Source organism: Caretta caretta, chromosome 2 (genome assembly GCF_965140235.1).
Source record: "Caretta caretta isolate rCarCar2 chromosome 2, rCarCar1.hap1, whole genome shotgun sequence".
NCBI lineage: Eukaryota > Metazoa > Chordata > Testudines > Cheloniidae > Caretta > Caretta caretta.
Window position 1 is genome coordinate 214707287 of NC_134207.1, and position 26121 is coordinate 214733407.

The window sequence follows — 26121 nt, forward strand, 5'->3', positions numbered from 1 at the left end:
AGATTCATAGATATTAAGGTCAGAAGGGACCATTATGATCATCTAGTCTGACCTCCTGCACAATGCAGGCCGCAGAATCTCACCCACCCACTCCTGCGATAAACCTCTCACCTATGTCTCAGCTACTGAAGTCCTCAAATCGTGGTTTAAAGACTTCAAGGAGCAGAGAATCCTCCAGCAAGTGACCCGTGCCCCATGCTACAGAGGAAGGCGAAAAACCTCAAGGGCCTCTTCCAATCTGCCCTGGAGGAAAATTCCTTCCCAACCCTAAATATGGCGATCAGCTAAACCCTGAGCATATGGGCAAGATTCACCAGCCAGATAAGTGAAAGAAATTCTCCGTAGTAACTCAGATCCCATCCCATCACAGGCCATTGGGCCTATTTACCATGAATAGTTAAAGATCAATTAATTGCCAAAATCATGTTATCCCATCATACCATCTCCTCCATAAACTTATTGAGTTTAATCTTAAATCCAGATAGGTCTTTTGCCCCCACAACACAGGTTGTTATTCTTGCAAAAGATTTGTAACAGATTCTTCTTTTCAACCATGAGGTACCAGGCTTTACACATTAGTGCACTGAAAGAATTCCTGCCAAGTGGCAAGTGAAGAAATCTCATGCTCCCAGGCACCAACCTTGGAGATCCCTGGATGATAGGCAACTCTCCACAAGTCGATGTGTGAAGAGGAAGTGAAGCCTGGAGATTAGAGTTTGGAGTGCTTTCAGTAAGCTCTGAGTGTAGGGTGAGGCAAATGAAAGAAAACATCAAAGGGGATAATGGTGAAATAATTAAGGTTTCATTAGAATCTCCTGCTCCAAATTTTTCAGTTCAATCAAGATGGTGTTAATGAAATACAGTTAATTAATGGAAAGTTACAGGAGCAATCCGTCCTCTCGTCTCTACTGTTGTTGCTTCCTCTGCAGATGGTTCCTTAGACTATTCACTAGAACGTTCCAGGTACAGAGCAAGTGAAATGCCTCAGGCTTTCCTATTTGATATAATCTATCAAGCATATCATCAGGTAAGAATCTGGGCTTTTCAAAATAGAAGCTCACTCCCCCCCCCAATGTACTGTATGTTAAAGGAAACTAAGTCACCTTGTTTGGTTTTTCTGAAAATTATAGATGAAATGTCTATAAATCTATCACAGATTATGAGATTGCATGTAAATCATTTCAGTGTAGTCTTCTAATGACAATGTTTTATAATAATATTTTATAACTTTTACTATGATCTGTGTACTAATGACAGTTCTTATGATCTGTTCCATTTATACTGTTATCAAGCTGCCAAATACAAATGTGATTCCTGGGTTTTAGGTGGCAAAGAAAATCATTATCTATGCCTAATGGTACGTTATGAAATATGTATTTTGTATATTATGAGCCATATTCTCTGATGGTGCAATTCCATTACAGTCAATGGAATTATACCAGAGAGAATTTAGCTGTTCATGTATTTTACCAATGTATCTCTCTTCCTTTGTGCATTAATGTATCATTAAACCTGTTAAAATTAATGCTACAAGCCTGACTTTGAATTAAGATTCCAGTAACCCAGAAAACTCACAAAAGTCAGAAAATTAGCAATTACACTTCCTCTTACTTTCTCTCTATCTTTGCGGTAATCTTTGTCCCTTATTCTCCTCTCTTCCCGTGACACGTTGACCTCTTCCACTTCCTGGGTGAAGATGACTCAAGCAAAGCAGTCCTCTACTCGAGGATTAAGGGCCTGATCCAGAGTCCATTGGAAAGATTCCCATTGATTTAGAGTTTAGGTCTTAATTCAACAAAGTACATAAGCTAGTGGACTAACATGCTTAAAGTTAGATATATGTTAAGTATCTTAATGAATCAGTGGAGTAAGTGGCAGGACTTTGTGGAGGCAATCCTGTGTGTGAGTAGTGTAATAATGGACAGTGGGATATGCTAAAATATTGGAAGATATTAATTTTGCAAATATCAGTTAATGTATGTGAAACTATAAAATATTCCATGCATCATAGTAAATTATTAGATTCACTAGATACATTGATTAATGACTGATCATGATATAATATGGTATGATTCTCTTGGATTATATGTAATATTAACACTACACAAACTATCCTTGATAATGTCAGCTTCACCTCACTAGCTTATCAATATTGTGGATGTGATAATCATCATCACTGGGGTAACCTGTCAGCACATGTTGCATGCCTGCCTCTGGTCTTCAGTAGCACAGGCTTGTCTGGCTTATCTGAAAAAGTAATACCAGCACCAAGTGTAACATATCTAGATGAAAGGGGGAGGCAGTTTAAGTAGGCATTTGATTAAAAGAAGATGACAGTAAAGGATAAAGTCTGTCACCACCAGTCAAAGCTAAAGTTGTTCCTACTTTTCTTTTTTAAATTGTAAGTTCTTCAGTGTATGGAGCATGTCTTCTTATGTATTTGTACAGCAGCTAGCACAACAGGATATTGATCCTAATTGCAGCTTCTGAGCTAATTAATAATAAATAATTCCTCTTTCTTCTATTGTTTCCATAAATATCATAAACTGCAATTTGAGGTCCTGATCCAAAGCCCACTGACGTCAGTGGAAAAGCTCTTACTGACTTCTTCATGCTTTAAATCAACTCTTTAATCAGCCCACTGAGATTTCCATATACCACTAACCTGGACTTGTTGGTTACCTCACATTCATCTGTAATTACCGCTCCTAATATGGGTCAAAATGAGCCTGAATACATAGAACAGACTGCCCGCAAGAGGCTAGGCATTTGGCTCTCAGAGATCTACCTGTGACATAGTGAAATGTGACTGAGCAGCTCAAGCTAGTGCCCTCTCTTTCTACAAAGGAGCTAAAGCTGAGGGGGATGCTGCCCCTGTGATGAATTAGGCTAAACTTAAGTTTTCCAGGAAAATAATTGTTCCAACACAGGGCAACAACACATGCCTTGGGAAAAAATGTATGCACAGCTTTTAAAGTGATATTCTACAAATTCTGTTTTCACCTCGTATAGTCTATAACACTTATAAAATGACCTTTGAGTATTTTTATCTTCCTTACAAGCTTTCTCGTACAGTCCCTTCATATTATTAGACGATGTATCCAAATATCTACAATACATAGCCAAAGATTTTCTCCAATTTTTAATTAGAATTATGGCTTCGCTAACAGTAGCACACCGAGTAATCTTGCAAAAGTCTTGATTTGATGAACAGCGCTCAATGAAATAACTGTGTTATGTTGTTCCAGCAGATACACCTTGGGAAAATCCCCCCATGTTCAGGACCTACAGGAAATATAGCTGCTTAGTTTTCTTATATCCTGCTTCCAGGTACTCCCCTTGGCTTGCTTCTGGCTTCAGATTCACAACTCTTTTTTCTGCAAGTGAGAGTCAACCAGAGCAAATCCATCTCCCTCTCTTTCTGTTTTAGGCAACAGTAATGAGCTTATCACTGTAGTATCTCAGAACCAGCTTGGACAAACTGATAGGTATCCTTCTCTAAGAAAAGCTTTCTGTCATAGTGGCTTCAAGATGTGAATCATTTAAAGGGGAGCTTTGTGTCACTGGACTGTTATAACAACAGATGCAAGTCTGTCTGGTGGTAGAGCACATGGGAACGTTTGCTGAGTTATGGCTTCACATAAATATTCTAGAACTAAAAGAATGGCCCCGTTTGCATTCCAGGAGACTCTTAAAATCCTGAGACTCTTCCAAATCCCTTTTCTACTGAAGAGTGGTCTAGAAGAATTTCTACTGTTCTACCATATTTTCTCTAAGGACTTAGTTTTCCAGCAAGGTTTTGCTGAAGACATCACCAGTTCCCTAAGGTGTCAGCATACATTGTTGGTTAACATCATTTCTCTGGCCAAGCAACTCTTTTGAGTTCTAGTTAGACTTACACACACACACCTACTAAGCAGATGACTCACACCTGAACACTTCCACAGGCTGTTAGAATACGGACACACATTCCTTTGCATGTGTAGCTTCTGGCCCAACTATTCTAGTCTGTTCTTAAGAAGTAGTCCCACTCTTTAATTTAAAGGGAATGCTATACAGGGAGTCCTTGGCCTTATGACACTATTCGTTCCTCAGAATTGCGTTGTAAGTCGAAACGTTGTAAATTGAAACTGCCTTTCCCGTAGGAATCAATGGTATGAAGAGGGGCTTGGTTCCTGAACCAAGGCTTCATACACTATTTTCAGCACAATAACCCAGATTTTTGTACTAAATGAATTATAGATGACTAATGTTGCAACATCAATGTATGTACTGTACACTGTATTTGGTAAACAGCATTCAAATAAACAGATAAACTCAGATATGCTGCTCAGAATGCCAGCAACTCACATATGCTACTCAGACAGCCAGGGAGAAAGGCGCACATACTAAGCCTCAGCCAATCACTGTTCAAGCTTTCTGATTGGCTGAGCCCAGGGCCGGGAGCCAGTCAAAAACAAGTGGCAACCTTACTGGGCAACAAGCTACCCTGCTGCCTCGAAGCCAATCAGAAGTGACCTCTTCCAGCTCCATACCAGTATAATGCAACCAGGAAGTGATTTCAAGCGAACTTTATGCAAATCGAGCGTCGTAAGGGCGAAACGGGCAGTCAATTGAAAAGCGTCGTAAGTGGCGTCCAACGTAAGTTGGGGGTCGTAAGTCTGAGGACTCCCTGTATAGACCCCATTTAATCAGAGATTGACCTTGCCTGTGCAGAGAATAAACAGTGGGTGAGACGCCCTAAGCTGCACCTCTGAGAGTTGCAGCACCGAACTGACAGCCCACTTTTAATGCCGTTTTAATCCACTTTTCCACCCTCGCAGTCTGGAGATAGTGTAAGGATTGAAGCAGCATCCAGATTAATTTACACAGTCCTGGAACCCTGTCTAATGGTTGCCTGGTCTATGGGCCACAGCACTGCCCAGATTTTCACAATGCTATGTGCTGCTGCCCTGCCTCTGGTATATACCTTACATCTGGGCTTTTAAGGAGGTTCTTGGAAGGACAGTCTTGGGCTGTCTCTGCAGTGCCTGCATAGGGGAATCCTTCCCTAGTCAGATCTGGAGCTTTTAGAGCCCCTTTAAACTTCTCTGGCCTTTATACCCATATAAAGGGGCTGGAGCAGGTGTGAGAATCTCACCTAACATTTCTTACTTGTAATTGGTATTTTTTCAAAATCAATTGCTAATACTCTACCATTCGTTGTCTTTCTGTTTTATTGCCAGTTGGCATTAATGATACTATTTCCTTACTATACTGTCATACTTATGAGAGAAATCTCCTGAGCACAGTTTCTATTAATGTCTTATCATTTGGACTTTCTGGATAAAGGATTTTCACTGTAACTAAGCTTGACTATAAGCTAAGGCTCTTATTCCTGTTATAAATTTCATTCCACCCAGGTGTCTGCCACCTCCCAGCTTGTAAATATTTCCCTTTCTAATAAGTGCTGTGGGATTCATGTTTGGGAAGCCAATAGGGGCCTTGAGGCAATTTGTGTTGCTGCTCAAACATTCTGCTGTTCCTTTGGTTACTCAAGCCTGTTCCTATGTGATGTGACCAAAACCCCATTCAAGTAGCGATTGACATTATCCATTGAAGAAATATCATTTACAGTAATAAAATTGTCTAATTCACAGATTGTCCCCCGATACCAATATCTAGACTATAGCAATGGTGTGTCATGCTGAGTGGGCCTTCTGAGCAACCACATTTATATTCTCCTTAAAGGAGCTTGTTTCAGGTCACCGTCCAGTTCCATCAGCTGACCCTTTTGATCTGTCTCTAGGGACACTCCAATCACCTGCTCTGTCACATTTAAAGTATGATTCCAGAAGCAGTGGACAACATCACATTCCCACTAAGCACGAAAATGCGTTCCTACCCCTACGTATTCCCTCCAGCAGGTAAACTGCATTAATGCTTTTTTCTAATTCACCTTTCAAATAAAGGAGGCTTATGGATAGAAATACATATATGTATATCTATTTCTATATATGCCTTACAAATAGAAAATTGAATATTGGATGTTTACCTTCCCCCCATAATAAAATAGTGACTGTCACTTAAGTTTCTTGCAGGATTTGTTAGAAGTCAATACTTATCAATCCTAGGTCTTCCTGCTCCTAGGTCAGCCTCTGACAAGGTGACCCAAATCTGTAGAGGCCTTTAATTTTTGTGGTTTCTGCCCATAAAGGTGGAAGAAATGATTTGGCCCTATATTTTGACAAAAAGCAGATCTGAATGCATTTTGATGTAACATCTAAAAAGCACACCATTTTTACTACAGGGAACTTTCCTTGTAAAGTGAACAGCTTTGGAATTCATTACATCTCCTTCCCTGGATGATTAGAATATTTGTTCTCTCTATTACATGTTTTAGGGAGGTACAAATGAAGAAGAAATGCTGCCAGGCTGTAAGAGAAAGCCAACAGAGATAGGAAACATGGGTTAGTCACTTCCAGTGTGAGTTTAGAGAGCCCTATTCTCTATTTCTAGCTTCCTCTGGGTAGTGTTTGCAATGCAGGGGGAGTTTGAGTTCTGCTCCCCCCAAAAAGCAGATAGTGTGTAATAGATATGCAGTTACATGAAAACCAAAGAAACAGAGGATTAAAGAACTCTTTGCCTCCCTTTAAGGAAATTTAGAACCCCTTGAAAGGAATCTAATGGCTTGATCTTGTACAATGCTAAGCACTCTGGCTCCAATCTAGCACAGTATTTAGGCACATGAGTACTCCCATCAAATCTAACTGTCTATTCATATGTGATCCTCCTAATCATTAATGGATTTTCATCCACCATGTCCTAAGGTAAGGAAGTATTCTCCCAATTTACAGATGGGGAGCTGAGGCAGAGAGAGAGAGAGTAAATGATGTGCACAAGATCATATAGGAAGTTTTTGGCAGAGGGGGGACTTGAACAGAGGTCTCCCAAGCGCAGTGCAGTATCTTGTGCCTTAAACCATCCTTTCTCCCTGTATGCTGCAATGCTTTGGTGGAGCAGGGCTGGTGCTGGAATGCAGCACTTTGCAAGAGTGAGCATAAAGCATGGAACGAAAGGAAGACACAACCGGGGAAACTGATTATGAAAGCCAGTTGACAAAGGAACCCACTGCTTGATTCCACAAGTGCTATTGGTTGAAGAACAGCCACATCAGCAACCAGTTGTAACTCTGCAAACAAATCACAAAAGGGGTAGCACTGAGAGGTACCTTAGAGCTCTCAGTTTGTAGGACTAACCATAAGGCTACAGCTGTCTGGCAAACTTGGTAAAATTCAGATCAGGTGAAATTGCATGTTGGGATCTACCTGCATTCATAAATAGTGGTACTACAATGTTATATTTCTCAAATGCATGATAGCATGGGTCCTATAATGATTAACAGAGGCTTTTGGAAAATAATAACACTGAAAGGTGTGGTGTATTGAAAACTGTGTTAAAACTACAAGCTATCACTTTAAATGTAAGGAGTTTCTGGGTCCTGCTTGCAGGCTAGAGGGCTCTGTAGGGAAGCATGCAAATAGATGCAATCTGGTTCTTCAGCAACCTTTCTGAAAAGAGACAGCTTAGAGCAAGGTGGGGTAAGTTGAGCCTCTCTGCTTTGGCGTTCTTGTATGTTAGGGTTCTGGAGTGTAAGAAATAAAGCAGTGTTACTCTCTATACTTCTGGAAAAAGTATTTTATGATCTATCTAACTTCTCTGTTTGTATGTCGTTAATATAACAAAAGCCATGGCTAGGAATATCCTGTGAGAAAGCTATGGGTTCTTAAACTGTATCATAGTTTGGAGCACAACTTAATAGAGAGCTTGTCTTGTGGACTATTTCTCCTGCTATTCATAACCACACAAACTACCTTTTCTCCCATTTGCAATTGTACAACAGCCCTCTGGAAACGACAGCACTTGCTTCTGTGAAAAAATAATTTTAGAAAGGATTTATTTATAGGTGTTTTGAGTAGCTGGAAGCAAGGCGCAGAGTCAGCACTATATGACCATCCAACTCTCCAGGGACAACCAGCTAGTTTTGTGAGGGCCAGGTGTAAGCAACCAGCACAGGACTCCCAGCCAGCGCCTTTTGAGTTCTGCTCTGGGCCAACAGAATAGTACTGAAGTAGGCCAAAGGAGACCTAGGTTCAGTACCTAGCTCAGTCAGACTTTCTGTATGACCTTGGGTAAATCACTTAGTTTACCCGGTGCCTCAGTTTCCCATCTGTAAAATGACCATCCTACTTCCCTGCTATACTAAGGTGATGTGAGAATTAGAACTCCATTTTTAACGTATGGTTGTGACACAGTGCAGTATTTTCCACTGAATGCATCTGATGAAGTGAGCTGTAGCTCACGAAAGCTTATGCTCAAATACATTTGTTAGTCTCTAAGGTGCCACAAGTACTCCTTTTCTTTTTACAGTGCAGTGAGTTAACAGGTTGAGCATTCATTCTGATCACTCTGACTACTTAGCTTCCCCCAGAGAGGGCTGACTGGGGAATTAAATGTAATCAGCTGATCAGGATAGCAGGCTGGGTGAGCTAAAGGATTAATTAGCCCATCAGATGAGGACTGATTAGAAAGGCACAGAAAGGAAGCACAAGGTAGAGGAATAGGGTTAGTTGAGCTCAGAGACAGAGCAATCTCCAGGAAGGGAGATAGCTTTTCCTTGTTGGCCATGGCAGAAGGGCTGAGGATACAAGGGATGTTGTAAATAGCATTGATGTATGTAATGGTAAAGGTGTGGGTGGAGGGAACATAAATAAACAGCATGGTGTGCTCACCCAACCAATAGAGTCTGAGCTGCCTTCTGTAATGTTAAAAGGTGGGAGAGGAACATACCCTGCCACAATAGGGTCAGACCCTATTGCAATGAGCTATATATACACATAGCTAGAGCAGAACTGACTTCCTCTGTGATTTTGAGTAATTCACTTAATCTCCCAGCCTCAGCTGTAACATGGTCTTAATACTGTAATATATGCCCACCTTATACTGATGCTGTGAGGATTACCATTTGCAGAGTGCTTTGAAGATGTGCACTGATATATCACTAAGTATTATTAATAGTGAGTGATAACTTAAGAATCATACACAATTTTATGATCTCGTGTCCAGCTGTAAAACTGCTCCAAAGGAAAACGGCAGGGGACAAATATATCCCTGATGAAATTCCATCAACATCAGCAGAGTAGCATTAAAAAGGAATTAGTATGTACAAGTGGGATCAAGGATATTAATGGACAGTGTTTAAAAACTATTCAGCAATTAAGTGTTTTACTGCAATTATTTGGATAAATTAAAGCAAGTACTTTATTTTTATGCAAACAAGTGTTTTATAGTATTTTTAACTTGCTTATTATGTTTTGAATTTTTGTTGGTACCTTCTTTTTTACTGGCATTTGGATGGGTAACAAAAAAGGAACTTGGTATTAATATTCAAACGGGATTCAATGAGGATGCTACAAGGGGCTGGCCCTTTGTTTACTGCATTGCCGGTGGGAGTGCAGGAGCCTGTCCTTACGGTATTAGTAGTTGAAGAGTGTTCTATAACTCTGTGCAGATATGAATTTGTGTTTGGAAAGACATGCATTGTTTTGGAAAATTAGATTAAAATCTTTTAGTGACAGGGGATTGATGACTCAAGAGCCATTTCATCTCTACATCACCAGTTCAGATGAACAGCAGCCAGAAGTCATTACTATTTGATTGCTGTTCAGAGGCCTGCTTGCAGTAAGGTGGTGGAATCTGTCCAGGTCCTACTCCTCATCACAAAAATTACCATCAGAGTGAGCATTAATGTGCAGTCTAAGCAGAGATGCCGAGCAATGAGGGAGCAAGGACAATAAAATCTCACCAAAAAAGAAAAAATAATCCATTCATCAATGAATGAGTTGAATAACAGAAAAGTACTTAGCTTTTAATTTTACAGCAGCCAGAATTGTGCCAGGCACTTCTCAGCACATTAAAATCACAACAAAAATCTCTTCCCCCAATTGCTCACTATCTAATATCATATGTGATAAAGTGATGGGGTAACGCCAAAAAAGCAATGAAATGGGAGTGCGAGAAGAGGGGAGCTATGTGATCATTCAGGAAAACTGACCATGTAGCATATTGAATTATTTAAAATGGTTGAAATAGGTTTTAATTGAGTTGTTCTGGTGCAAACATGAGTTGGCTTCAGTGTCTCTCTCAAAAAGTCAAATGCTTCTAGCTGCTTTTTTTAGTTCCCTGATTTATTAGCTCATCATTTCCTGGCTTCATATGACAGATTAAAAAACCCATCAGTTAAGGCAAAGATTGTAAATAATATGGCCAAGCAGTGTGGCAGTAACATAGCACTTGGGCTTGAGAAATACATTCAAACTACAGGTGTATTTCTGCTAAAAACACCATGGATTTTATAGACACTATTTCTTGGCATATAATTCTGCTTTAGAATTATTCCACTGTGGTACAGTTGCAGACTCTTGGTATAAGTTAACATTGCCTCATCTAAAAGTCTCAAAGAACAGCAAGCTATATGATTTCTTTTCCTTGTATTGCATCATTGGCATGCCAAAACAGGTGGTGTAGTATTTAATAAATCTTATTTGGCGGTACATATATGTCACAGCACATGCTTTAAATTAATGGTGTTAATTCTTAGGACATGACATCCTCTTTCAGGGGCTTTGTAGGAAGTCTGCATCTTCTTTGTTTCTGATTGACTTGATTGAGTCCCTAGACACAATGTGGACAAATGACGCTTGCTGTACTTGCAGGATACGACAATATGTTGGAGGGCTGGTGGAACAGTTGGTATAGTGAGGTTGCTGAGAGCCACTGAATCAGACTGTAAACCCTATATATGATGGAAATCACTTCAAGCCAGGGGATGTGACAATACTCCCAGAACCCCTAGTTCTAGCACCTATGATATGTTGTGATTTTCAAGAATGTGACTGTTAGTGAAACATTACACTTTTAAGACATCCAGAGAGCATCCAGTTTGGTTACATGCATTATATGACACTATGCTTATAAACTGTACACACTGTAAATAGATGGTCCCTATCATGGATCATCAGTGTGGATTGAATCCTGGACCTTCAGCACTAAAAAGAAAGGCCTCAACCATTTGAGCTCAAGGAACAATTCTGTTAACTGGTAGCAATAGTAGGTACTTACTTTATTATTTAGCTGAACCATTAGAGGGGAACACATAATACACACTGAGACCAGTGAGTTACATATGCAAAGGTCATTATAATGGGGCATAGTTGATCAACAATCTTGAAGTCTGTAAGTGGAAGAGTTTTAAGAGAGAACATTATTAAGAAGCAAAATTGTTTATTCACCACTATATACATTCAGAAGCATGTAGCAAAAATCCTATGTTCAAATATGAAAGAACCAACACATCTGATAGGCTCAAATAATAAACAACTAACAGAGAGAATTCACCTTTTCTGTCTTCTCCTTAGATATATTAAAAGAATTTATTGTATCAAATCTTTTCCTGACAGGAACTGAATCCTCCCTTATTCCCCCTCCATGAGAACCCTGAATATCTGTTTCTGATAGTATCCTATTTAAGGGCAGCTATGAAGTATCTATATTAATGTTTCTCTAGTTGTCAGCAACAAACCACTTTTTAACTACTGGTAAAAGCTGGATTTAATTTTTCTAACCTCTCCTACATGATTGGGAACTTACGGCGGCTGAAATTAGTTCAAATCAGTAAGACAGTATTGTCAGTCACTGCAGAAGATGTTTGGAAACAAAATTGTCAGCCAAAAGAAAATGGCTTGTAAATTTCCAGCTATCACTTCCATCAGGAGAGGTCACTCAGTTTTCTGGCAACTAGGAAAGTGGAACTTGCTGTTCCCTGACACTGAAACAACTGTAGTACAGAGATAGGTGTTTCTTAGTCTGACTCCTGACTCTTTGGTGTGGCTGTGTAACTGGGGAAGCCTTGTGTTCTGCTGGAGCTGTGGGTGTAAATGCAGGAGTTGATGAAAGAGGAACAGGTCTAGTTTTTGCTGCTGTCTATTTATTTCCTCCATGTGCATGCTTTTGCAATTTGAGTGTAATTCAGAAAGTGTGAGGATAGTGCTTCCCATTTAGAGTAGATGACTGGATCGCATGTAAGTGATTCCACATGCTGGTTGACAAATGGCCTTTATGTTTACCCCTTACTATGCTAAGCCTACAAATCACACACACAGGGGTCTTTTTTTCTTTTTCTTTTTTGACCTATCACTTTAAACTCCATTTAACTATTTTAGCTGCAGTTTAAAACAAATAGTTCCACAATCTGATGAAGACTTCTTACTTTTGGTGCCAGGAAAGGACGTGTCATAAAAACAATCTGTTCACGTACTTCACTGCTGCTTGTTTGATGGATGTCCTTAGCGGTGAATACCCACTGGGGGTTGTTGCTGCCTATGGCCATGTTTGGTTTAAGTTATTTTTTTGTCTTTGTTTTTGTTTTGTTTTTCTTTAGCAAAGCAGAGAGGTAAGTTTTTTCCTCACTGTCTCAACACATGCAGCATTATCTGTGGATGACACTTCCAATTTCTAAGGTATGAATTTGACAGTAAGATATAAAGTAGCACAGAAACTACCGGTATATGGATTCCAAAGGCATACATTTGCACTTACTATAAGCTACAGTACATGCCCATGCCTGGATGTCTTTCTAAAATACTGGGAAGTGAGAGAAGCAATTAACACTGAGTGAAAAGGGGTAAGAATACATCCCACTGTATTCTTCAGAGCAAGCATAAAATAATCCTGAAGAAAATGTTAGTTCTATAGCCTGTCACATAGAGATGGGCCAAACACTGAAATGTGTTCCCATATTTCGCTAAGCTTATCAGGCTTATGCACCACATGTCATGGAGTGGTTGAGCAAGTAAGTCTAACAGAAAGCTGGAATGATGCATCAGGACCACACCAATGGTGGTTGAAGAGTTAAGTTTGAGATGAGTTTTGGACTTAAAGCAGTGATTCAACCCTTGGTTAAGTATGAAGCATACAGTGTATCCTCCCCAAAATGATAGCACATACTCTTGGATTACAGAATGAATCTTCTGAGAATTTACAAGGAAATTAGTTAGTTAATTTACAAACTAAAATTAATAACTATAGCACTGTCCGACTTTTTCCTTCCTGAAGATCTTTGTAATGGAGTAACACAGACCCCTGTTCATTGTAATGTGATCCGGACAGACACTTCAGGTTTTTATTAACTACACAACCACGGTGCCTGTAAAGGCTGGGGCAAAACTTAAAATTGAAAAGCTTTTTATTTCAGTTTTAAGATTTTTGGTTTCTTTGGCGGAGAAGGAATCATTTTGGCATGTACATTAGTTAATGTCTTGGTCCCTTCTTTTTGTCTCAATGATGTCCATCAGGCTAGATGTCCCAGAGTTTCCCCTCTGGCCTTAAACTCTATTAGGGTATGTCCACACTGCAATCAGAGATGTGAATGCAGCATGTGTACACATATCGTAGCTAGCTCTGATGTAGCACGAATAACAATAGCCGTGAATCCACGGCAGCACTAGACGCAGTCTGGGCTGTACAAACTGACCAGACACCTTGGGTATGTACTTGAGCAGCTAACCCATGTTTCTGTCTATGCTGCCATGGCTTCACTGCTATTGTTATTTGAGCTAATTAGGGCAAAAGTGGCTCAGCTATGCCTATATGTGGCGCAGTCACACCTCTGCATGCAGTGTAGGCATACCCTAAATCTGCAACATCCTTCAGCTAAGAGATGATTTCCTTTATTTTTTGTGCAAAGCTACACTCACCCCCAACTTTTTAAAAATACTTTTATGTTTGCTAAACATTTGTTTTGAATGCCAGTACTAGTGAAGTTGTTGGCTAGTTTCCCAAGGGCTGTAATACTTTGATCTACCCTCACTTGTTGGGTTTACTGTGCAGGTGCCCAATGATGGTGGTGGTTTGTGATATACAGGAGGGAAGACTGGTTGATCTGCTGGTCACTTCTGGCCTTAAAGGATGACTCTATGCTAATTAATTGAGGTAGCAAACAGCTGTGGTGATTTTTTTCAGGCAGTTACAGAGTTAGTTGCTTAGATGCTCATTGATTAGAACAGATGGTGATTACATCAACAGCCACAACTATTTTTAAAAAATGGTCACCAGAAAGTGGTCAGCTGTATATAGCTTTTTATCATGTTGCTAAGATATTATCTTGGTGGTACAAATTCATGCAGTTTTCCTTGCTTTTTAATGGTGGTATCCATTTTGTTACATGCTTACAGGGTGACTCAATCCAGTAGAAATAGCCATGGACTTCTGTGTGCGTCTAATGCTCTCAAATCTTTGCTTTCTTGTAAATAAACTTTTGCGGGGTTGTGAGCGTGGGTTGCATTAATCTGAATGATAAGATCCCCTTAGCCTGTTTAGCATTATACCTGAATCAACAGACAGTTTAATGGATGTTCCAGAGCAGTGCATCAAATTTATTTTAGCTCTGGCAATTCCTCTGTGCAGCTACCAGAACAGGGTCTAGGTTTGGTGGCCCAAATACAAAATCTTTTTTTAGTAACAAACATTGCTTCTTGACAAGGAGGTCATTTTCCTCTCTGTTGCAGGGTTGTTTGCCTTTTGTTACAATTTTCAGACTCTCTGACTCTTTTAGACTCACACTGGTATAAAACAGATGTAACTCCTTTGACTTCAAATGAGTTACATCTGCTTAAAACTGGTCTAAATTAGAGAAGAATACATTGATAAATGTGAAGATCTGGAAGAAGGCTCTTTAGGCCTGGAATGGTTTGAGAACAGCTCTGTTGTTTCTGTCCTCTCTCTGCTCTAATTTCAATATTTTTGAAATATTTTGAAATCTTTTTTTTTCTCTGAAACTGTCTCAGCTGACTGTCATCGCTGCCTCCTTTGAAAAGTCAAGAGTGGATTGCACTAGGGTGGAAGGATTTCAGGACAGCCCCTGAATATGATGTAACTCTCCAGTTTCATTCCTCAGTAACTGCTGGATGAGAAGCCTTTTTGGTTTCAGAGTGGAAGGTGCATGGGACACAGCATGGCACACTGTTTAATGCTGCCTGCAGGGGGTCACCGGCAAACTGGGATTTGGTTAAACTGTTAAATCCGCCATTGAATCTGCCATAGCCTAGCCAAGGAGTCTGGAATAGACTATTTGTATTGAATTGAACCCCTAGTGTTCAAATGTGCACAAAACTAGAATATGAACAGGAAGGGGAAAAATTGAATTACACATGGACATCCTAAACATAAAGGATATATACTGCAATGTGATACAGGCTAGACTAAAACTGATCACTCCAGTACTTCCCATGCTGCCTGGAATATTTATTAAAAATGCATTACATAGGGATATTTTTGTCACAACACATTTTACGACAGCTGTTTTTCGTGTTGGGAAATTTACTTCCAAAAATATATTTTTGAAAAGCCTTCATGCAACTGTTCACCAGTCAGCTGATTCAGAGATGAGATTCCAGTGCACAGGGCCATGCTGCAGTATACTAAATATTCATAGAATAACAAGCATTTGGTTATTATTGGGTTAACAAGCACTTCTCTAGAAAATACCAAAAATGCATATTACTGTTTTTAAAAAAATCACAGGCATATTTGAACATTTTCAGTGTGTCAGAGCAAAAATTGCCTTGTGTCCTTTTAGGTATTGTTTTCAGGATATTGGTCTTGCTAGAGTGACTAGCACATCCATTATTGTAATTATAATTTAGTGATAATTGCCCTGTAGAATTCCAGCATTTTATTACTATAAGCGAGAGCTCATTGTGAAAGTCAGAATCCAAGATCTCTGGGGAAATGACTGCTTGCTATGTTTATAATTTCCAGACTTGTTACATGCACTTTGGAGGAGTTTATACCTGCACTGAGTAAGTTAAAGCACCATCTCTCAGCTGATTACAATGAAGGACTGTCATTGAAATGTCAGACCAACAGTGTAATTAACATTGCAAATATGTCTGAACCATATTGGTTAAGAGAGATTACTTCCTTGCATGATTTTATAAACATGCCAAAACGTAAAAGCAAATTGTGCTTTATAAAAGTCTATTTGGGATCCCTTTCAAATTAAAAATAAACTAACCCCTCATACCAGTACACGCCTTCTCAGTAGAGACATCAGCCTTCTGCAGTCAGTATGAGAATGAATTAATAGGTTCTACAAATAGTCTTCCTTTGTAGAGCATGACTCCTGCAGACAAAGATAAAACCTGATGCTCCAACTTACAAAGATGTATCACAGAGACAACAGGTTACAAAGGGGTCACCTAAAGAGACCTTGAAATCATTTGACGTCTGATTTGTGTCCATTTATTCTTTTACGTAGAGACCTGTATTTCTTGAGGCAGTTCTGTTTCCCAGTATTTAATCGATTTATTTGTTGAAAGAAAAGACAATGATTATGGATTATATTATTGCTGGAGACCCTGAAATGCTTTTTGGAATATTGGCCCAAATCCTCAGTTGGTATAAATTAGCATTGTCTCCAAAATTAGCCCTATATATAAAGAAAAGGAAGGGAGAGAAATATTAGCCACTTTTAAAAAGGGAAGGGAAAGGGCTGCTGACTGAGGAAGAAGAATAGGACGAGGGAGAGGAGAAGGGCTACATATCACTTGGGGCTATTGAGCCAAAGCCTATTGATGTCAGTGGTAAGATTCATCAAACTTCAGTGGGCTTTGGATCAAGGCCTTGGGTCTCCACCCTTTACATGCAATATCCAATTTAGTGTCATTCTATGTGAGTGCAAAAAAATTGACCAGCTGCATATGACCAAGTCTAAACCTATTGGAATGTGGACCAGACTTTTGACCCTGATACTCTGATGGTACAGGGGGTTAATGAGGCTTAACCCGTGCACTGAGAATTCTTAAAGTACCATATAGAGGGAAATTCCTGAGTGGTAGCTGGAATATGTTTAGGGTCCTTGTTCAAGGAAAAGGAGGCACAGCATAGGCCCCTCTATATATCCATAAGCCTCAGCTGCTGGACAGAGGCTACAGTAGGGGCTGAAATCATCCCCCGTGGCTAGCCCCAGGATGGAGAAGACACAGAGCCCCTTTTCTGCCCACAATCATGCACTGAACACAGTTCAGACAGACTGGAGGAACCAGGAAGCCTTGGGTTTGGCCATTGCCAGGAGTAAAACTGTAAATACTTTATGTATGTGTTGTCTCTATGGCACTTTCATCTTTTATGTTGATTAATTTTTCATTTGAAGAAAATGAAAGATTAAGCCACTACATACTTATCTTCTAGAAATGTATAAAAGAAATATTCAAATCACTTGGACAAATCCCTTCCTTTATGTTTTTCCAAGATGAATGAAGACTAGATTGATTATCAGGCTGTTCTATCTAGCGTAGGCAGAATTTTTTTTTTAACTTATGAGTTCTATATAAAGAACTTCCTCACTGTCTTACCGTGCCCACTAGAATCCACTTGTTGTTTTCGAGGCCTGGCACAATTATTCTATTTCTGGTGAATTTGTCTGACCATATTCACCTCTTTCCCCCAAACGATCCTCTTTTGGCTTTTTTGTTTTCCTTTTTTGTCCTTTTTGTTTGTGTAAGAACAGCTGATTTCTGCACCATTGGGTTTGTTTTTATTTAAATATTGTTTTAGGCGAAGATTTTCAGAAGTGACTAGTGATTTTGGATACTTCAATTTTTGGATGCTGTGACAGAGAGCTGGGCAGCAGCTGTACCAGCACCTGGATTACTGGATCACCAATTAAATTGGCCCAGAGTAAACCAGAGGGGCAAAGCCTAATTGATAGATTGGGGATGGGCTGGAGGAAGTTACAAGGCTAATTAATCCATTAGCCCAGAAAGTAGAAAAGGTGCAGGAAGGAAGTGCAGGGGATAGAGAAGCAGGCTAGTGGAGCCAGAACCAGGAAAGCTGTCTGGGTAGAGTGATCGCTTCTCCTCCTTCCTGAGAGGACTGAGGAGAAACTGAAACTGTAAATAATTATGGTGTATGGATCAGAAAGGTGATGGGAAGAGCAGATGTAAACAAACTGCATGGGGGAGCTTGTCTGGGATCACAGCTGGTGCAAGAGTTTGGGGGCCTGGACTATGGAGGAGATCCTGCCGTACCAGTGAAACAGCAAGACAACTCTGCAAAGTTTCCAGCAGCCACACCACCTGGACTGGCAGTTGTTGTATACCTGGCAGGCGACACAGCAAAAGGGTCTGCAGAACTTTGAGCACAAGCAAATATGCAGCAGTAGTTACTACAAAGGGTGGTGAGTCTCGTGGAGGGGAAGGGTAATTGGGCCCAGGGTCCGGGCCTCTGTAAGATAGGCCCTACAGATAACCCTGATGCATTCCTGGGTGCCTTCAAGAGGGTGGCTATGACTGCAGGTTGGGATGTGGGAGCCTGGGCACTGTGGCTAGCCCCCTATTTGACTGGTGAAGCCCAAGTGGCTTATATGGTCTAAATGATGAGCAGGCAGTTAAGATGGCCATCCTGGATCAGGTGATTCTGCCCACTGAACAGTGTGGACAGAAGTTCTGAGCCATGAGATGAAGTAGGAGTTTGCAGTCCTGGACATTTGCCCCAAACCTGATAGATTTGGCCACCTAGTGGCTGAGATTGGACACTCCAACTGGGGAAGATTCATAACACTTTGACTCTGGAGTGGTTCCTCCAGAGCCTCCTCAAGAACTGGGTCTGGTGGTATCAGCCATGTAACTAGGTGTACCAGTTAAACTGATAGGAATTCACATAAGTGGACCTTCCCAAGAAAGAGGGCTGACCATTCGGGACAGCAGATTGGTGGAATCTAGACAATGGAAGGGCATACGGAAAAGGAGCTCCAACAGAGACTTCTACCCTTTCCGACTACCAGTGTGGGTGACAGGGACGCATAAAGAGAGACTGCCCTTATATGGAGTAGAGTTTTGCTGAAGTCATCAGTTGGGTCAGGACTTGTGGGCTGCGGAAAGAAACTCTGATGGCAGGAGGAAGTGTCAAAGAGCTTGGTAGACATGACCTCAGCTTGCTCTCTGGTATAGTGGGAGTGGGTAAAACCCCACTGGATGATTCCAGGAGCAATCTTGAAATTAGAATAGGTCTATGGAGACAAAAAGCACCACCCTATGGCAGAGGTACCCCTGGACGTCCAGGGGAGGTTCACTTGGAATCCCTCAGGTAAAGGGAATGGATAGGTTACCCTACTCCTTTATGTTGGGCACCAACTAAAGGCTCCTCCCATTGGGAAAACAAGTTGGTGTTGGGGGCCTCAGGTGAAGAAAAAGGGGAAAGGAAGGGACAAACCTGAGGTAGATGCCTCTAGACAAGAAGACAAAGCCAAATGAGAAGTAAGAAAAGAGAATTCCCCAAGGTATTGATTGGGAGAGTAAGGAAAATGAGGTAGAAGGTTTGGATACTACTAGACAGGAGAATCCAAGCCAAGATGTAAGGGAAGAGCCCCGAGAGGCTGAGTGGGGAAAGGAAGGAAAATAAGGATAACCTGAACTTGTTAATGGGGGTTGAGTGGCCCTCAGAAGCATCTCCTCCCTCCCGCATTGGCATCAAGGGGGAAAAAGCTCAGGCACTGTTCATATGGTTAGGAGAATCAATAACTCCAAGTGAGCAGGAGCATGGGAAGAGACCACCAGTCCCAGGTACCATAGTGTGAGAACCTATATTCCAAAACAGAATTGTGGGGGCAACCTCCGCCCACAAAGTATGATTTGTGGAGAATGGGTGGACCATATAAGAAGGGCCAAGATGATCACCTTGGAGACAGAGGGAAAACCCCACAAGGAAGCACCTCCAGTAAGGGATGGAAAGCATGGCATAAGAAAAAACTTTGGTGGGAGGTGTGTGCCGGAGTGCAGGGCAATAGCACCTATTGATGTCTGGGGGAGGTGAGCAGGCAGGCACAAGACTGCCCTCAGCTGAAGGCCCCTCCCCAACCTAAGGGGAGGAGCTTCTGAACCCAGGCCTCAAGCAAGTTTGGGGGGCAACAAATGATGGGACAGGAGTGAAGGTCATAAGCAGGGAGCCACAGGAGGACACCAAGCAGAGAACCCCAGACAGTGCCCTCTGCTCTTCGAAGGTGTCTAGGGAGCCAGCAGACATGGTCCAGAGGAACTCTGCCTGGATACATGATCAAAGGGAGGAGCTGAAATAGCCCCCACAATCGCAGAGCACCTCCCCATCCAACATCCTCCTTCTGGTATGGTGGATGGCCAGGAGGAGGATGACAAGAAGGTTTCGTGACTTTGTGGAGCCATGGACAGGGTGTGAATAAATCAGGAAGTGCATGGAAAAGTGCAGCTAGAACCTGAGGAGAAGGTTCTGGAGGAGCCACAACCTGGCACACTCGAAGTAGTTATGGCTGGGTAACAGCTGCTGCACCAGTACTCTGATCATTGGGTCCCCTATTAAATTGCCCTGGAGTAAACCTGAGAGACAAAGCTGTATCCAATTAATAGATTGGGGATAGGCTAGAGGAAGTTACAAGGCTGGCTAACCCATTAGCCCGGAAAGTAGAAAAGGCACAGGAAGGAAGTGCTGGGGGAAGAGAGACCAGCTGGTTTTTGAGAGTCAGAGCCAGGAGAGATCTCTCTGGGGGAAGATACCTACTCTCTCTTTCTCTCCCCCCCCCCCCCCTTGGGATGAGCTAAGGGGTGTATACTATTGTAAATACAGAGTTGCACAAGTTTGTAAGGGTGATGGGGAGAACAGGGTGAAAAAAATCAGGAGGTGTTTGACCAGGAGAAGGTCTCCTAGTAGCTTGTGATTGGAAAAGAGAGAGGACCAGGATGATGCCCAAGACATCTTAAAGGTGCCTGATTTTTAGAAAACACACAGCATTCGTTCTCTAAAAATTAGGCCTATTTAAGGTGTTACAAGTTGGGCTTCCAAAAACCGAAGTATCCAAAATCATTTGTCACTCTTCAAATTCTTGGTGTTTGTTTGTACAAGGACAGACCTTTTTGTGTGTGTGGTATGTGTAGAGGTGAATGCTGCACTGTATAGTAATGAACTATTTCTTCTAATGCTTTTATTTAGGGATGGTTCAAATGGCAAAACTTACTTCCATATTTTAAACACCTGGCAATTTCTGGATGTGGGATCTAAGTCCAGCCTCCTACAAACACAGAGTGCGTTTGCAAATCTTGGATCTGGATCTGGGTTTGACTTTGAAGCATCGTCAAAGTTTAGGGTGTTCTCTACAGATACCTTGGCATAGGTCTTTCTCCATTTTGTTTGAGTGAACAAAATGATCCGCCTACATGTAAGTGAAATATATTCACAAATGTGCAACTCCCGCTCATGTGCAGAAACGCTTTCAAGAGCTCAGTCCTCCAAATAGTTACTCATGCACTGACTTCCATTCTCTTCAATGGGCTACACATGTGAATATTGATACACCGGGGAGGAACCATTTGCGGGATCTGGCCTTTACAAAATCATAATACACTGGTGGCAAGTTTAAAAAATAGGGGTAACTTTTATCTAGCCTGGTGTAGATTGCTATGAAAGAGAATGTCTGGATGCAAACTACTGTGTCACTCTTTTGAAGAAGTGTTTTTGGAAAGGTTACTTTGCTCAGTCCCTGTTTACCAGTGCAGCTCGTGGTCTCCTTTCTATAAGACAGACATATTGTGAATGTATGTTAACAAATGCTAAAGCTACAAATTAATTTTACAGTCCTCAGTGCTGGTCATTCTCACCTCATGAATCCATAAGTGTCTATGAATTTGAAGCATTGTTGAGGGATGATCTCATCGCCCGCTTTCCATATTCTCTAGTTTTGTTTTCCTCTGCAGCTCATTCCTTGTGCTCAGAACCGGAGTGCCAAACTTCCTAGAGAAGAGTGAATTATTGTTGCTTCTCCTTTCTTCCTTTATATTTGCGGATTGTGTTTTATCTCAATTTGGGGCAGTGTTTCTATCTCGGGATGGTCATTGTTTTTTATTGTTTTATGTGCTTTATATGGCCTCAAAAATAGAATTTTTACAATTCCACACCTCTCTGATTTCAAAAATGATAAAATGGAAGTTCCAACTTCACAAGTGCAGCTTCAAATTAGGCTTTAATTGCTGGCTTAGGGAAAGGGCTGCAAGGGTCTAGACAGTCAAAATGTGGTGGTTTGTGGAGGTCAGGGCAGTAAAGTGGATGCCTGTCTTCCATAGTGTAAAATGTCCAATGGTAGGAGACCTATTTTGCTTCATGGGAATATTAGATGCATAAAATGGCCCAAAACATGTCCATTTTCATTCAAGGGATGTACAGATAATAGAAAAGAGAAGTACTGTTCTTCTCCTTCATTACTGCTATCTTTCTGCTATGAGTATTTCACCGTCCTTGAATCTTTTACATTATTATCCATATTTATGAAGTGACTTTTTCTAGTCTCTTGAATATTTTTTTGTTTGTGAATTTAGTGCTCATGAAAAGCACAGAACTGAGTGCACTGGACAGTGAAGTGCAGGAAATTTTAGTTCTGGCACTAATTTTTTTAGTACTTGACTTTGCAACTTTCGTAATATTTTTAGTAGGCTTTTGGTGCATAATTTCATAGATATTTTAAAAAAGCAAATTGAAAACACCCAGAAATTCATCATGTGGCATCACACTGGGACTCACATGGGTCATTAGCAGGACTGGAATCTTTACATTCACAGCCCAGACCTCTGCCACTGGAACTAACAGAGGATCTTTCATCCATACTAGGTTGTCATCCTCTGTGTGGACCAGCACAAGAAGGAGATGGAACACTTTTTTTGCCAGTGGGTTTCATAGATATTTGCTGACAGCAGAGGAATGGTGAGACTCAGGAATCTTAGGTTCCGTTTGTGATGGGTTGCCCCCCTTAGGACGTCACCAGATGTGTTGAGATACCACTGAGCCTGTCAGTTATGCCATCCTGGACACCCTTTTTACCTGTCTTGCTGAGCAAACTATTAAGCCGCCTCCAGCACACACACAGGCAGGGCCACACCCAACTGCAGAACAAAACAGAAACTGAGATCAGTTCTGGGAAGGCTCAATTTAAGGGACTTGCCCCAGCACACAGGTGTCCACCTCCCTTGGAGTGCAGACCCAAAGGTGTATTATGTTATCTCCCTTCTCTCTCAATGTGAAGAAGGGTATGCACAGCCTCTTAACCCACCACAATTATGAATTGTACACATGGGGTTATGTTATAAACAAGAAATAAATTTATTAACTACAAAAGGTGAATTTTAAGTGAATATTAGCAATAACAGACAGCACAAAGCAGATTACTGAGCAAAAAAACAAAATACGCAAGCTGAGCTGTATATATTTAAGAAACAGGTTACAAAATATAATTTCTTACCCTAAATATTATTTTAGGCAGATTGCAAAGTTTCTGTGGTTTAGAGTTCCGGTTGTATTCCTTTTCAGACTGGACCCCTGTCTCAATCTGGACTCCCCACCTGCCTTCCCTTCAGGTGTCTTTAGCAATCTTTCTTCTTGGGCAGACAGGCCATGGAGAGGAGTCCATTTGTCTTCCTCTCTGTAATATTTACATAAGGCAGAAATCCTTTGTTTCCCAAACTTGACCCCCTTCCTTCCCTTCCAGTGGAAAGTTACAAGAAGTCCCAGATAACGTTTGTTATCAGGTGACAAGACCGCCTGACCTAGTAGTGTCACAACTACATTCCCGGACACCTCCCAGGAGAGAGAGAGATTAGTATCTTCATGGCCTTGTTATTCCTTCCTGATGGCCCATCAAATCTGATGGCCTGTCATCTGGTGGGTGTCTTCCCAATACACACCCAGTTGTAATTGTTACATAGTCCATATTCCTAACTTTAGATACAGAAATGACACATGCATACAAATTGGATAATCACATTCAGTAAATCATAACCTTTCCAATGATACCTTACAAGACCCATCTTGCATAAAGTATATCTCAGTTATGTCATATCCATAGTATAAGCATATTTCCATAAAGAATATGAAGTAACAGCCCACTGTTCCAGGCTGTAGAGGGCAGTGTACTCAAGTGACTATTCTGCCCATTCCTCCAAGTGTGGCCCCTTCTGCCTCATCCTCTCCAACCTATCCTTGTCCCACTGCTATCTCTTCCCCACTCATGGCACTACTTGCAGTGGCTGTATTGCAATTTCCTTGTCCCAGTCTTATTTTGGTTGGTGAGTTTCATGTGCAGGTGGTGGGTGGTGTTGGTGGCCTGTGATATACAGGAGGTAGGACTAGACAATCTAGTGATCGCTTCTGGCCTTAAACTCCTCCTCCTTGCCCATCCAGTTGCAGCCTTCCCCACCAAATGATAGCCCCAACTTCCTTTCCCAGTCAGTCCTCATTTTCCCCCAAGTCTCCGTCTCCTTGACCAATCAGTCCCAACCTCTCCTCCAACTCTCATTCTCTGCCCCTTCCAGACTCCTTGTTCCAGTCTACTTCCTCTGGCTCTTGTCCCCTGTGCAGTTGAATTGGGTAGTTTCGTCCTCCGTGCTGCCTGGGCCTAGTGTGTACATGTGTCACTGGGAGCACAGGACATAGTGTCCTTGCTTCCAGGTCAGTTGCTTCACCCCAGACTGGAGCAGGCCTGGTGGGAATGGAATATTCAGGGAATTTAGCTACTATAATCCAAGTCTCTACTGAGCATGTGCAAGATGATTTTCCTGCCCACCCCCAACAACGTCTTATCATTTGGGCAGATTTTCATGAGGGCAGGAATAGGCAGGTCCCTGACACAAATCCAACCCCTTGCAACATGTCAAGACCCTGCTTCAAAGCACACCAGTGCTAGAGCTTTTTCAAAGAAAGGTCACAAGAATTTTTTAACATGGGCAGAACAATGTATCTCTTTCTAGCTTTGTTCTCAGAAACAGCTGCACTGTTTTGACTGAAATTTTCCAAAAACATTCAGCCTGAGGAAAACACCCAAGATTGAAACTTTCAGCCCAAACAGTTGGCAGAATTACAAGCAACTAAAAACAGGGTTTGATAATGGAAAGGGTTGGGCCACCTTAATAAGTAGTATTACCAGATTCGCCTATCATCTATATCTAAATGGAGAGATCAAACGTGGAATGTTATGGCAATATTATGTTATATAATGTACTTCTCTAAACCGAACCTCTCCGCCTTGAGAGGTTTGTTTCCATGACATTCCTCCATTGACACTGCCAAAAAGATGACCAACTGTGGTGGTGATTGTGACACACCCATATATACACAATGGGAATTTGCTTTACTTTTTAATCTGCACTGTCACTTGATTCACACATTCAAATTATCTATGAAGGTGACTGCAAAAGTAGTTCATTAAGGTTTTGAAAGAAACAATCTCAAGATAAACAAAGGGAACAGATTATCCAGATTTTTTAGTTATCTGAATGCAATAATGATACTTTAATGATCATAATTTGGGTTCAGCTACAGCATAACAGATATATGAAAATTGAATTGGTAAATCTTGGACTAAATTCTAATCTCATGCATGCTGGTGCAATCTGGTGAGTCTAAGGGAGTTAATTTGGATTTAGATTTGCACCACTTCAGATGACGACAGAACCTGGCCCATTAAGCTCTTAATTATTTTATTTTCACTCTAAATGAATCATAACAAAAAGTTGAGGTTATTTTATATACAGCTTGAGCTAAGGGGGGTCTGGGGCAATACTGTTCCCTTTGCAAGATAATTAATTGGGGGAGAGATGGCAGATCAAAATTAAGCAAGGCATTTCTCTTATCACTCTACCATTCTAACTCTACTTTAACTGCACCTGTCACTAGGTGTAGACAAACTTTAAAGCACATGCTTAACCCCACTGGGACTAAAACCATGCTTAAAGTTAAGTATGTACTTACGTGCTCTGCTGGATCAAAGTCTACAATGAGAACTGACAGCGCTCTAGACATTCTCAGCTCTGCTACTCCTATAGGAAACACTGCACTGAAGTCAAATACCTTAGCACAATGAATGTTGCTTGTTTAATGGTGACTACACTTATACAGATGGAACTATTCAGCCTCACTTAGGGACTGATTGTCCAAAGTGCTGAGCAAATTTGTCTCCCATTGAGGTCACTGGAATATGAGGGCACATGCAGGTTCAGGTTGTTATCGGAGCCCTTG